Source organism: Coturnix japonica, chromosome 2 (genome assembly GCF_001577835.2).
Source record: "Coturnix japonica isolate 7356 chromosome 2, Coturnix japonica 2.1, whole genome shotgun sequence".
Lineage (NCBI taxonomy): Eukaryota > Metazoa > Chordata > Aves > Galliformes > Phasianidae > Coturnix > Coturnix japonica.
In genome coordinates this window covers 18,640,454-18,652,493 of record NC_029517.1, presented here as the reverse complement: position 1 = coordinate 18,652,493, position 12,040 = coordinate 18,640,454, and positions in this window count along the sequence as shown.

Below are 12,040 nucleotides of genomic sequence, written 5' to 3'. Positions count from 1 at the left end.
ATTACACAGCTAAGAAACATCAATGTATGCTACTGCTTTGCAGAAGCCAATTAGATATGAAGAAAGAACAAGCATTTATTCAGAGGTCGCTTATTTTTAAACAACATATAAGTTAATTCCTAGATTATGATATTACAATATCCAATTTAACAATAATGTATCAGAGGGTGAAAAAAAAAACAAAAAACAACAGTGGTTTTCATCGTATTCTCATAAGTAATTTGACCTACTGAGATGAGATGCAGATACCTGATCCTAATTAGGCTTTGCAGATTTTAAAAACAAAACATATTCAGAACCACATACTGCCTATGTTAGTTCTCTTTATTGGAGCTAAAATACACTTATAGACTATGCTGTGCTCACAGGACTTGTCTCTTTCCTAAATAAGTTAAATTTATATGTATATATATATACAAAATTATATGGTAGCACTCTCATAAATGCACCCAGTGCATGTCATGAAACAGACCTAGTCTACTTCTTCCAGATCTTGAGACTGTCCTTCCACCCTTTTTTCAGTGAGTACTGAAGTGTCTAATACTGACATATTGGTAATGCCTTTGATCTCTGAATGAATACTTTCTCTGGTAAACATGGGATAGCTCATGTCTTCGAGCTCAGTTCAACCTCTCTTCATACTTAAGCACATATCTGTTATGCTCCAGTCATATCTGTTATGCTCCAGTCTTGTCTTTATGTCATCATTTACTTATTTAGGATATTTGAGCTCTAGCACAGGTGATGCAGTGGGGTGGGATGGCCAGACCTATTCCTATCCTGTGCTGGAGTAGAAAATTTCCCCTTCCTGCAGCATTGTGTATTCCTCCAGTCCAAGCTGAGGCTACACATTATGCATTTTCACATTGTACAAACAAACATTTCTAAATAGTTGACCATTCAAATCTTTCGTACTAACATACTCAAATGATTTCCTATTGCTGAGGCTGTCAGTGCCAGGCATCAGAGGACAGAGAAACTCAAAGGCTGCCTTGGAGCATCTGCTTTGCTTTGAGGCAAGGCTTAGAATTAACATTTTCAGTGTTCTGTGGTGAGTAGTTTCAGAGATGTTTTGGTATGGCATGTTGAATACGCTTACAACAACACCAAGGTGATTAGTTACTGTCTCTTCTCTCCCACATCTTCTAGCACATTTTTGTATTTCAGGTGGCAGTGTCTGAGCAACACCCAGACAGCCATTGACAAATCCATGCTGTATTAACAGTTACATATTTCCCATATACAGATTAAGTTCAGTGATCCAAAAGCTGCCAATACTTGTCATAAAGGCTATCCAGCCTTTCTTGTTGGTAGAACCAGTCTGTGCATTTGAGAATGGCTTTGAAGTACTTTTATCATTTCTAGCAGAGTTGTTATTTACCAGCATGCAAGTTTCTTTACATATGCAGGATTTCACAAAACTAATGCTAAAAATAAATAAGTAAAGCAAACATCTGAATACAAAGCCCTGAAAATTACTTCGCAGTGCTCCTGATAAGTGGAGCCAGATACTGATTACTCATCATTTTCACATGGACCCTGTAGGAGATACCTCGTCTTGGATCTTTCAGAAAGATAAAATTTTCCAGCCTGGACAAGAATATCTTCTTATCCTTACTGCAAATATGGGGGTGTTGTTTTACTTGCACCCATGCTGAGTGTGGATATAACAACATAATACTACCTTTGGCATAGATATCTTTTACCCCAAAGATCTCAGACCATTCCCATATTGACATACATGTGCTGTGCTATTTATATGGAAGTCAGTGAGTACCTATGTGTGCTATAAGGTGAAGAAATGTTTGCCTAAGCAAGACCCAACTACTTGTTTAAATTGTGAAGTCAGTGCAAAATACATCCCCATACCTGACTGCACAGTAAATTCCTCAACGGTCAACAGGATGCGGTCTGGCTCAAACCTTCAGTAAGCATTAAAACCAAACATGAAGTACCCCAAAGGAGCTTAGATTTAGCCACATGTTGCTCTCAGCCATCTCCCCATGTAAGGCTGGTGGTGCAGCTCCATGGAAGGTGAGGGGACGCTCACAGGCAGCCAGGTGCAGCTCTGCCCTGGAGCCATTCAGATGCCCTATCCTTCCCAGAGGCAGTTCCTTTTGTTCCCTTGCAGTTCAACAAAAATAAAGTGCAAGGGTCTGTCCTAATGGCCTTGAGATGTCATTAAGAAGTTATATACAGATCTTAGTATTTGGAAGAGCAATGAAATCATTTTAGAAAACAATAAAAGAATCTGGCAAACATTGCTTGCAAAACCCATAATTTTGAGAAAGATTTAAGAAAACAACCCTGATTTTCACAAAGTTCTCCACACAGTTGTGTCAGTCACCTCTTTTCTGTGGCTTCCCTCCCTCCCATCTGCCTGTCAGCTCTACTTTCAGCCCTCCTCTCGCTCAGGACACAGATTCAGACATATTACCATTCATTTTTCTTCTCTGATTTCTTTTTTTTCTTGCTTTAACTGTGTATTTTCAAGCACATAAGTTTTGCAGTTGAGAACTATGAACTTCTCTTTTCCTTTACCATATTTAAAACCTGCTTACTGTTCCCTCACCCGGAATTCTAAACACAGAACTTCCTTTATTCCTGCATTTTCTTTTTTCGTATCAGCTTTATCTCATTCACATATCCCAGGATATCTTTCTAAAAACCACCCTTTACTAGCCATGCCATGCTCCTGTTCTAGCAGCCAAACTCAATCTCAATCTTAATTACAACTTCCCCCAATCACACCCACCTTTCAGCTCCAGCTTCTTCCCTTCTTCAATCAAAGCTAAGGAATATTCCTTTTGACAGAGCCAACTTCACTGCTTATCTCTACTTTGTGCCAGCACATCTGCTGACTCAAACAGCAAACCCTACATCCAATTATTTCTTTCTAAATAAGTATTGGAGATATGTTTTTTAAAGTTACAGCTCAGGTTTTCTTGTAAATGTAATTATGATGCAGCAGCAGCTTAAAAATAATTTATAGTTATCAGTAATGTACAAAGGTGGAGAATTACACTACAATACTGGAACATCCTTCCAGGTTTTATCTGAGCTTGACGTTAAAATTATTTCAACTAGTCCTTTCACCACATCATACCACCATTAGCATCAGTCCTTACTAAAATTAATTTCTGGAATATCTCATTTTTATCAACCTGTTATAAACAAAATATTGAGGCAGTTATTGGTACTATTTTTCTCAGATGATCGCTCTGCTGCAGCTGATTGCCACACATCCCATCAAGGCCGAGCAATCTCTGAGACAGCCACAGCTGTGCCAGCAAATGTACCTACTTCCTCAGCTCCCCAGGGCCCAGCTTTAAATTAGCTGCTGCTAAGCAGTGCCCCTCCTACAGCAATTAATGTGATATGCACTGGAAGTTTGGGTTTTTTTTTTCCTTCTGTCACTGCATGGGCATGAATACACTCATGCTCTTGTTATAAATGCCAAACTCACACACAGTTTGTTACTAAGTTGTCTTATGTGATGTACATGGATTAAATTCTAAAATATTAGTATATGGAAGCTGCTTGGTTTTTACATGTGTTTTTTGCTTATATGTGATCTCAGTGGTTTACTTGCTGCTATTCTGATTCTCACAATTGCATCTGTCCTAGAGCTTACTGTCCTCGGAAGCACCTTCTTGTATCTGCCCTTTCCTTGTTCTGCTATCTCATTATTTCAGAAGTAATCAGAGCCCAACCCATCACCTTTTTGCTGCTCCCCACACCCTGTGGAAATAGAAGCAAAGTCCTGCTGAGACTCCAACTGCACCCGTTCTCAGCACATGGCACAAAGGGAGGAAACGACAAAAAGGAGAGAAAAGGCATGAAGCAAAGTGAGGGTACAGGAATAATATCAGAAACCTGCTGGAAGAGAATGACTGAGGGGCTGATGTAAGCATTCTCTTTGGTGAAGGGAAGGAGACAACATCTCTTGTAAGCTAGGTGCAGCCTAGAAGTCAATTACTATACAGGCAAATATTTATACATCTGTGCTGGGACTTCTCCAGGTCAGGCTTTGCATATCTTCCCCTGTATTTCCCTGCATGCCTATTAGAAATGTACAAAATTCTGTACTCTTCTTTCTTTTCCATTTTTTTTTTTCCCTGTATTTGCCCAGAGAATGTAGATATGGCTGAGCAGTCTGCTCATTTGAACTGCAATACCTTGCACAGTAAGCTGGAGGTATACTTGATGTACAGTAGATCACACTGACTGAAGCATTGCTACAGAACCCATCACTGACTGCTAATTACACCTGGCATCTGTCCTGTTGCTTACAAATGTACCAGAGCTGAATGTGTGCTGTTACTTCTATTATATGACAATGAATAGATAGGAGAATGGCTACTGCTTCAGTTGCTCTTCCCATTCTTCTTTCTGAAGGCTCTGTCTGAAACAGATGCCACCACAAATTTCCAAGAAGGGGAGCGTGACTGAGAGATGGAGCATCTGCAGGTGATTCCACCTGAATTACTCAACTGGAAAAGACCGAGCTTAAGCAGCATGCATGATAAGAGTGTGAAATGGGAAACACTGAAATGATGTGCAGGACTCTATTTAATTTGTCTTATGGATAAATAAGACAGTCTGTCATAGTTCTTCCTAAATACAACTGGCGGGGAGGGAGATTTTGCAGAAAAACTTTGCAAGACTTTGCAAGGCTCGCAAATGTCAGGTGGTGGGGCTGAAGCACTGCTAGACTGCTTTTGTGTTGGGGTTTCAGAACACTTTAGAGTGCCCTGGGCAGGGCTGCTTCTGCATAAGGAGAAGCACACAGCTGCCTGTGGAAGGAGAGTCCTGGGAACAACAAACTCCTGGCTTTCCCAGACCCTTCCTCTCAGCCCTGCTTGCAGCCTGACACACCGTATGCCTGCTCTGGTTGGGGTTTACTCATCTTAATCTTGCACCAAATCCTGTGCTACTTCCTGAGGAGCATTCACAGCCCCTCACTGAGCACTCCTACACCCCTGGCCGCTCCATGAACTTCCTCCAGCTTAAAGTATGCTTTCAGTAAAGGGGGATAAAAAGTGTTATTATCAGCCTCTGCATCCAACACAGAGAAAATCTATTGAAGGCAAACAGTGTGTGACCATGTGTTGAGAAGTCAGGGTAGAGACTAAAGAGAAAAATCACTTTTTTTTCATCTTCTCCCAGGGGGAAGAAATATGGGAATATGGAATAATCTCTATAAATAATAATACTCATATATTATCTCAAGGACGCTGCAAAATAAGGTACTCTGCTTCTTTACTTTCTCCATACACTGCAAAAGAAAGAAGATGGGAACGGGGAAATTGTAATAAATTCATTCTTTGACAGAAATGACATAGCCACCGAATGGGTGATAGGATGTGTGTGCCATGACAACTGAGATGGAGAATATTTCTGCTGTCAGGGGAAAATTTTCTGCCAACTAAAAAACATCTGTTTCAGTGTTCTATTTCAGGATAAACCCTGTACAAGGTGGTCACTCACGTGTATCTTACACTGCTGTCATTTTATTTACTTTGAGGAAAATTAAGAAAAAAACAAGAGGTTTTAGCCCAAGGAAAACAGACAAGCCCCCACCATGATTGCCTTCATACAGAGTGCAAAGGACCTCAGTACCTGCTCTGCTGTGCAGTGCTCTCAGAAATGTTTATACAAATCATCTGCATTAAAATGAAGGACTTGGGATGATCATAACTTATGTAAATACTACTGAAATGTTAACCACAGAAAATTGGAACTGTTTAAATGTTAGGCTTGTCCTTGTACACATGTACACATGTTGGATATGCACTGGTTACTGAAAATGGAAACCCTATAGTGCCAACATGGAATTTGTACAGTTAAATTATGCTTTCCTTGTATTTTGTCTCCATGAAAAGCAGAATACTGGCCTTTTTTAATTCTTATGTATGTAATGTTAATATGTATGTTTATCAAGATGCATAAATATATTTATGTACATAGAAATCTATCTGTGAATGCCACTGGTAGGCCTATATACACATATATTTACATATTCATATAAGAGAAGTGTTAACTTAATAAAAGGCTTTCATTCCATGTTCACTTTAACATCTGCAGAGCTGGTATCAGTTTTAAAAGAGTGGCCGTATAATGGTGCATAAACATTATGTGTTCAGAAAAAAATAGAAGTACATTGGTAAAATTTTATAGCTCACATTCTTACTTTTCAGCCTCTGAGGAATGCGTCAGAACAGTGTCATGACCTTAGAGGCAAAGCGTGGGGATGACTGGAGTACAGCTGACGAACCCTGCTGGGATTATCAGCATCACCTCCCTGCTATTGCTCTTGAGACAACTCTGAGAGCACAAGGAGGAAATCAGTAGGGGCTGGAGGAAAGGATGAGACTGACAAAGATGAATTCTAGGGGCTGGGAAAATTGAAAAGGTGTCTGCGGGGAGTTCTGGCTATAGAAAGGCTGGGAAAAGACAATCCATGGTCCCTGATTAACCCTGATGGAACAGGATTTTTTAAAGAAACTTCATTTTTCTTAGGTTGTGAGTGTCATCTAGAAGAGAGAGCATTTGTCTTGTATGAGTTATGTGGTGTTTGTTCACTGTATTCCTCCTGGAGCTTAGGGAACAATATGAGAGCTCTCCCATGGCCAGCAGACACCTGTAAACTTCCTGACTGCAAAGACAAAGCAGCCCACCAAATGATAGGTCTGCTTTCTTGTTCAGTGGAAGTAAGTGGTTATTATCATGTTATTTGTTGTATCTCCAACCTGACCAATTCTACGATTCCATCTACAGTATCAGAGATGTTCCTGGCACTCTGAGAAGTAAGTAAAAGATGAGTGGCTGAACAAACACCTCTTGTCTGAGTGCAACGATATAGCAAAGTGATACACAGCAGTAACAAAGGCTTGTAAAGAACATAGCGACTCATTATCTTGCATTGCTCTATTAACACAGGCAAGAGAAGGTGGGTGCACTGAAGAGATGGCCCTATGGAGCACTTTTTGCAAGGCATCAGGCTTGTGGAAAGGACTGTTCTGAGCTATTGCAGTGCACACACTCCAATACCGAATCAGCTCTGTGCTTTGACCTGATAGTTTTATGGACCCTTTGGCAGAGGTGTGGATGCTGCACTAATTACTGAGTGACAAATGATCACGCCCAGCAGAATTCCTGTTAATCCTGTCTATCACTTTCACTCAACTCCAGCTCACTTAACTTAATCTTCATCTACTTGGTTTAAAGCAGTATCAGACCAAAAGGATTCAAGAACATGAGCAGATCTGGCACATTGCAGTTTTTTTGCTGTCACGTCATTAAGATTTCCAGTATAAAAGTTCTGTTTGCTACAGATGCAGGCAAAGGAATTATTTGTAGCCTCTTCAGAAATAGAATGACTGCTCATACAAAGAATATGGACAGCAACAAAGAAAACCCTTTTAAATTAAGAAATTTGTCATCGATTCAGCCTTACAGCAACTATGAAAATACCTTGCTATTTTTCATTTATATCCCCCATGATTCTACTAGGTTTTAGACTCTTGTATTTGTCTATTTTCCTATAAATATTTTCCTATGCTTTCCAGGCATATTCCACCTTGACAAGCTCTGTCTCTGCAGTCTCTCCAGTTCATCTTGTCGTGAGAATGAGAACCTCTGCAACCACAGAGAGCTCGAAGCGGCTCGGCAGTGCAACCGGCGGCCGGCAGGTGGTGGTGGTGCATCGCCCCGAGGCCTTTAACATCCTTAAAACCCATAAGAGTTTTAACGTATCTCATCATTAAGAAATAAGAAATGTTACAAATCTGCCTCTTTTGAATTGTGTAGAAATTGTATTTTTTCCCCCTCCATATACAAATCAAAATGAAAGAAGCAAGAAGAAATATTATAAATAATACATCATGCAATGGCAACCCTGCTGTTTCCCACCTTACTCCCCCTTTCACACTGCTGTTAGCACAGTAGCATGTGTTTCAAGGTGAAGAAGGGAGTGAAGGAGCTGGTCTCAGTGGTCTCAGCCTCCATCTCCCAGGCAGGTGTGTGGTAACCCTGCCAGTGACAGGGTGCTGGAAGCGAGTGCTCTTTAAAACCTCTTCCAACCCAAACCATTCTGTGATTCTATGACAAACCATGTTGAGATGGGACCCCTACTGAGAATGGAAGAAGTGGATCCTGTTCCAGGATGATGAGTGCGCCTTTGAGCAGTACTGCTGCTGAAGCTTTATAACAGGAACTTTGATGGGAGAAATATGCTGAAAGAAATATCTAAAATGGCTTAGACATGGGACAATACTTTTTCAGTTACTTGGTCACACTGGCAAAAAGAGAAAGATGAAGGCGCTGACAGATCATGTGCATGAACAATCAAAGCTAAGATAGTAATTTAATTCGGGCTGAGTGTAAAGCCTATTATGGAGGTAAAACCAGGTGTAAGTCAAAGCTGAATCAGTACTTGAGAGCAGGATGAGGGAATTGATCCTGTTTCCTTTTGTCAGTGCCAGAAGAAGAAACTAATATTAGAGAGGAGAATTGAAAGGGGGAGACTTGGCTGAAAGCAACTTCTCATAGCGTCTGTTCCTGTTGAGAAGTTTTGGTTTGGGTGCTGCCTTCACCCAGTAACAGAACTGCATTAAGGAGGGGATGAGTCTTTCCTTATCTCAAAAACACTAGCAAAGGCTGGGCAGTGAGACAAAGAAAAATGTGCCCTGAGGCTAGCAGAACAGAAACAAGAAATGACCCTTTAGAATTTTCCCACTACATCTGATTATAGTTTTGTTTTTTTGTTTTTTTTTTCTTCCTTTTCCTCCCTCTCAACTTCTCTATAATTTTTCTGTCACCTAGGAAATACAGGAAATGCTTGCTTAAAGATGTAATATATAGAGCAATTCCCACGCTGCCCCTTTTGGATTTGAAAGCTGGTAAGAATTTATAGCTCACTAAGTTCAACTTGATTCTTTGACATTTCTGAGGGCAGTGGCTATCTAAATGCATCCTTATACTTTCTATGAGGAGCTGCTGTTGCAAACAAAAATCTGTCCCCATGGGCAATGATGTCACCTTTATGACTGAATACAATGAATGGAAAACCATAAAAAGATATTTTATGAACAGTTCCTCCTTTATTATGTCATGCAAAACTCTGTATAGCTTCAAAAGGAAAAAAGAAAGGAAACAGTGAGAAATTTCAATAACTTGTTTAATGATAACTTTAAATACTAAAAAAGGAATACAATAAAATAGAAAAGCATTTCAAAAACAAACCTCTGCTCAGAAATAGTTCATTTTGTGCTATGGAGATATCAGTGTAAAAACATTACCCATGTTAGAAAAAAGTCTTAAGATAAATGAATATCTTACAGAAAAATCAAATTACAGCTTGTACTGCAAGGCTCAGTCATTAGTGAAGTTATTTAACATAGATGTTCCACCATGCATTATAATTAACATGATTAGTTAATCACAGTTTTGACAGTTCTTCCTTGATTAATGTATATTGTTCTTATAGGCTGGTTGTTTTCAATCAGTGTCATGAACTCTTGGCAAACTGAGCCTGGAACCTCCATATGGAGGGACAAGATTTTCAGTGGAAATGGAATTTCTAACCCTTCAAAGACTTGAGAAAATTTACCCTCCAAAATTAAGACTTCTCTGGTAATTGGATGGAGCAAATCCTCCTATAAGGACTGTGAAGTTCATGAATGCTACATATATTTGATATAGTCTGACCATCAGCTATCACACCTATCCATGCAACATGAGATCTCCCTAGTTTTCTTTGTCAGATGTGTCACAAAGGATTCAGGGAAAGGTAGTACCTAAAAAACCCACCACTGTCAACATCACAGGAAAAAATATCAAATATCTTCACATCCCAACTTCTTCCCCTGGCAATCTGATTGCAGTGCCCAGCCTGTCCAGAAGCACTTTCTAACACCTACTCTCAATTTCCCTCAGTGACACAAAAACCTCTTATTTTTGTTGCATCCAACGTAAGAGTGGTTAGCAGATTACTCCCTTCCTCTTTTTGCAGCAGTGCATTTTCACATTTGAGGGATACTGCCATCTCCCTCCTCAGTGCTCTCTTCTTTCAGCTCAGCAATCCTGTTTCTGTCAATCCTCCAAGGCAGCTCATCATTCTTTTTCCTCTCCTTTGGAGCCTTTCCAGGTCATCCACATTTTTCTCAAAGCAACTGGGGTTGCCAGATACCCTTTTTAATATGGGACTTCCCATATTTAAGCCTCAAATCTCAAATGCTGTATTAAAAACACGTGATGTATTGCCTGCTCTTGTACTGCCTCTATATTTTAATAGGGGACACACGTTGTGAGGTTGAAACACAGAAAATCCTGCAGCTGCTTTCCTGGCCTGTTTTTGGAGTATCCTTTGGGAGCATAGAGACACAATCCGGTTGGTGGCTGTGACAGGACTGAGAACTGGAGCAGCCCTAAGGAGCTGAGGAGGGCTGCAGGGCAATTAATACACTGAGGCACCAGGAAAGCACACTGGTGTATTAAAGTTCAGAATTCAGGAGCTCCCCTCTGCTACACATCAGGTGTAATTGATCCTCCAGCCAAGGACTCACTGATAACAAAATAAATATTTTTGTTTTGTAGGCAATACTTTTGCTTACACAGATAGCGCTCTGGGTCAGTAACTTAGGTTTGGCTTGGGATACTCTATGGGCTCTCCTCTACAAAATACTAGCCAGGTAGTCATGCTCTGTCCTGCACTTAGTTACTGTTCTGACTAAGTACCTTGCCACTTTGTCTTTACTGAAGTTGACCTTTTTTTCTCAGCAGAACACTTTTCAATTTGTCAGGATCGTTTTGACTTCAAGTCCTGCCCTCCATTGCTCTTGCCATTTCTCCAAGCCTGATGTCATCTGTGCATTCAATAAGCCGACTTGCTTTTAAAGCATACAAATTGTTAAAGAAAACACTAGAACCAGACCTTGGACAGACCTTTGAACTATACGTGATGTATTTTTAATTTCCTCAGAGAAGCATCTGCTCTGTTATTTGGAGCAATTCAGGAGCAGAACAGATTCCCACAGACAATTTCCATGGATACTGCACAACGCAGAGGTCTAAGCTTGCTTCCTCCGCTGCCAGATGTGTGGAATTACTGTGTTGCTCACAGCATCAGCTCTTGTCTCTGGAAGACAAGTCTGGAAGACAGCCTGACTGTCCTCATCCCTCCCCTCTGTGGCAGTATCACTGTTCTGTGGACACACGTGCAGATCTAGCTGGAGCAGAAGATCAACCCAAAGGAGGAACCATCTCAGTCTTGAGAATGCAAAATATCTACCACAAAAGACAGCAGTAGTTTGTCTGGGGGTTTCCATGAAACTTGGAAATACAAGAGAGAAATTATCATTGCCTTTTGCAGCCAATAAGAATGGTGACAGCCAATTGCAGCAACATCCATAACTTCTGAAAATGAAAACTTTTTTTCCTACTGGCCCATCCCAACTGCATGAGAAGTGTTTCTTTCAGCATCACCGAAGGCCTGGGATATCTCACTTCAGTCATATTAGACGTCTTCTTTTCCTAACTTTCTATGACCATCTGCGAATCTTTCCATCAGGAGCAGAGTCTGCCAGCTGGAAGAGATTTGAGACCAACTCGATCCTTTTTCTGCTGCTCACACTGATGATATTTCCACATAAAAGGAGACTTTCAGCTGGTGTTGACTGTTCTTTCTGTTCTTTTCAAGGAGACCTTGCAGGCAGTGGCACATTCATCCTTATGGACGTCCTTGGAGGACCACTAATGCCCTTCTTGGTAATTCAGTTACAGTACAAAGCTTTGGATGACTGAAAAGGGCAGGAGGGAGGAAAGAAAAGCAACTCGAAGTAAGTTTTCATGTTCCTTTTGTTTTCTTCTTGCTATTCCTAACTTAATTTCTAACTTTTGAACAAATTGCCGTTCATTAGCTAGAACATTAAAAAATAAGCTTGTCAGAAACAGAGAAATCAGTTGAAAGAATCCACCAGCCAATAGTGGGAACAAGGGTGTTTGGAAAGCTATACCCTGTACAGCCTGTGCTGATAGA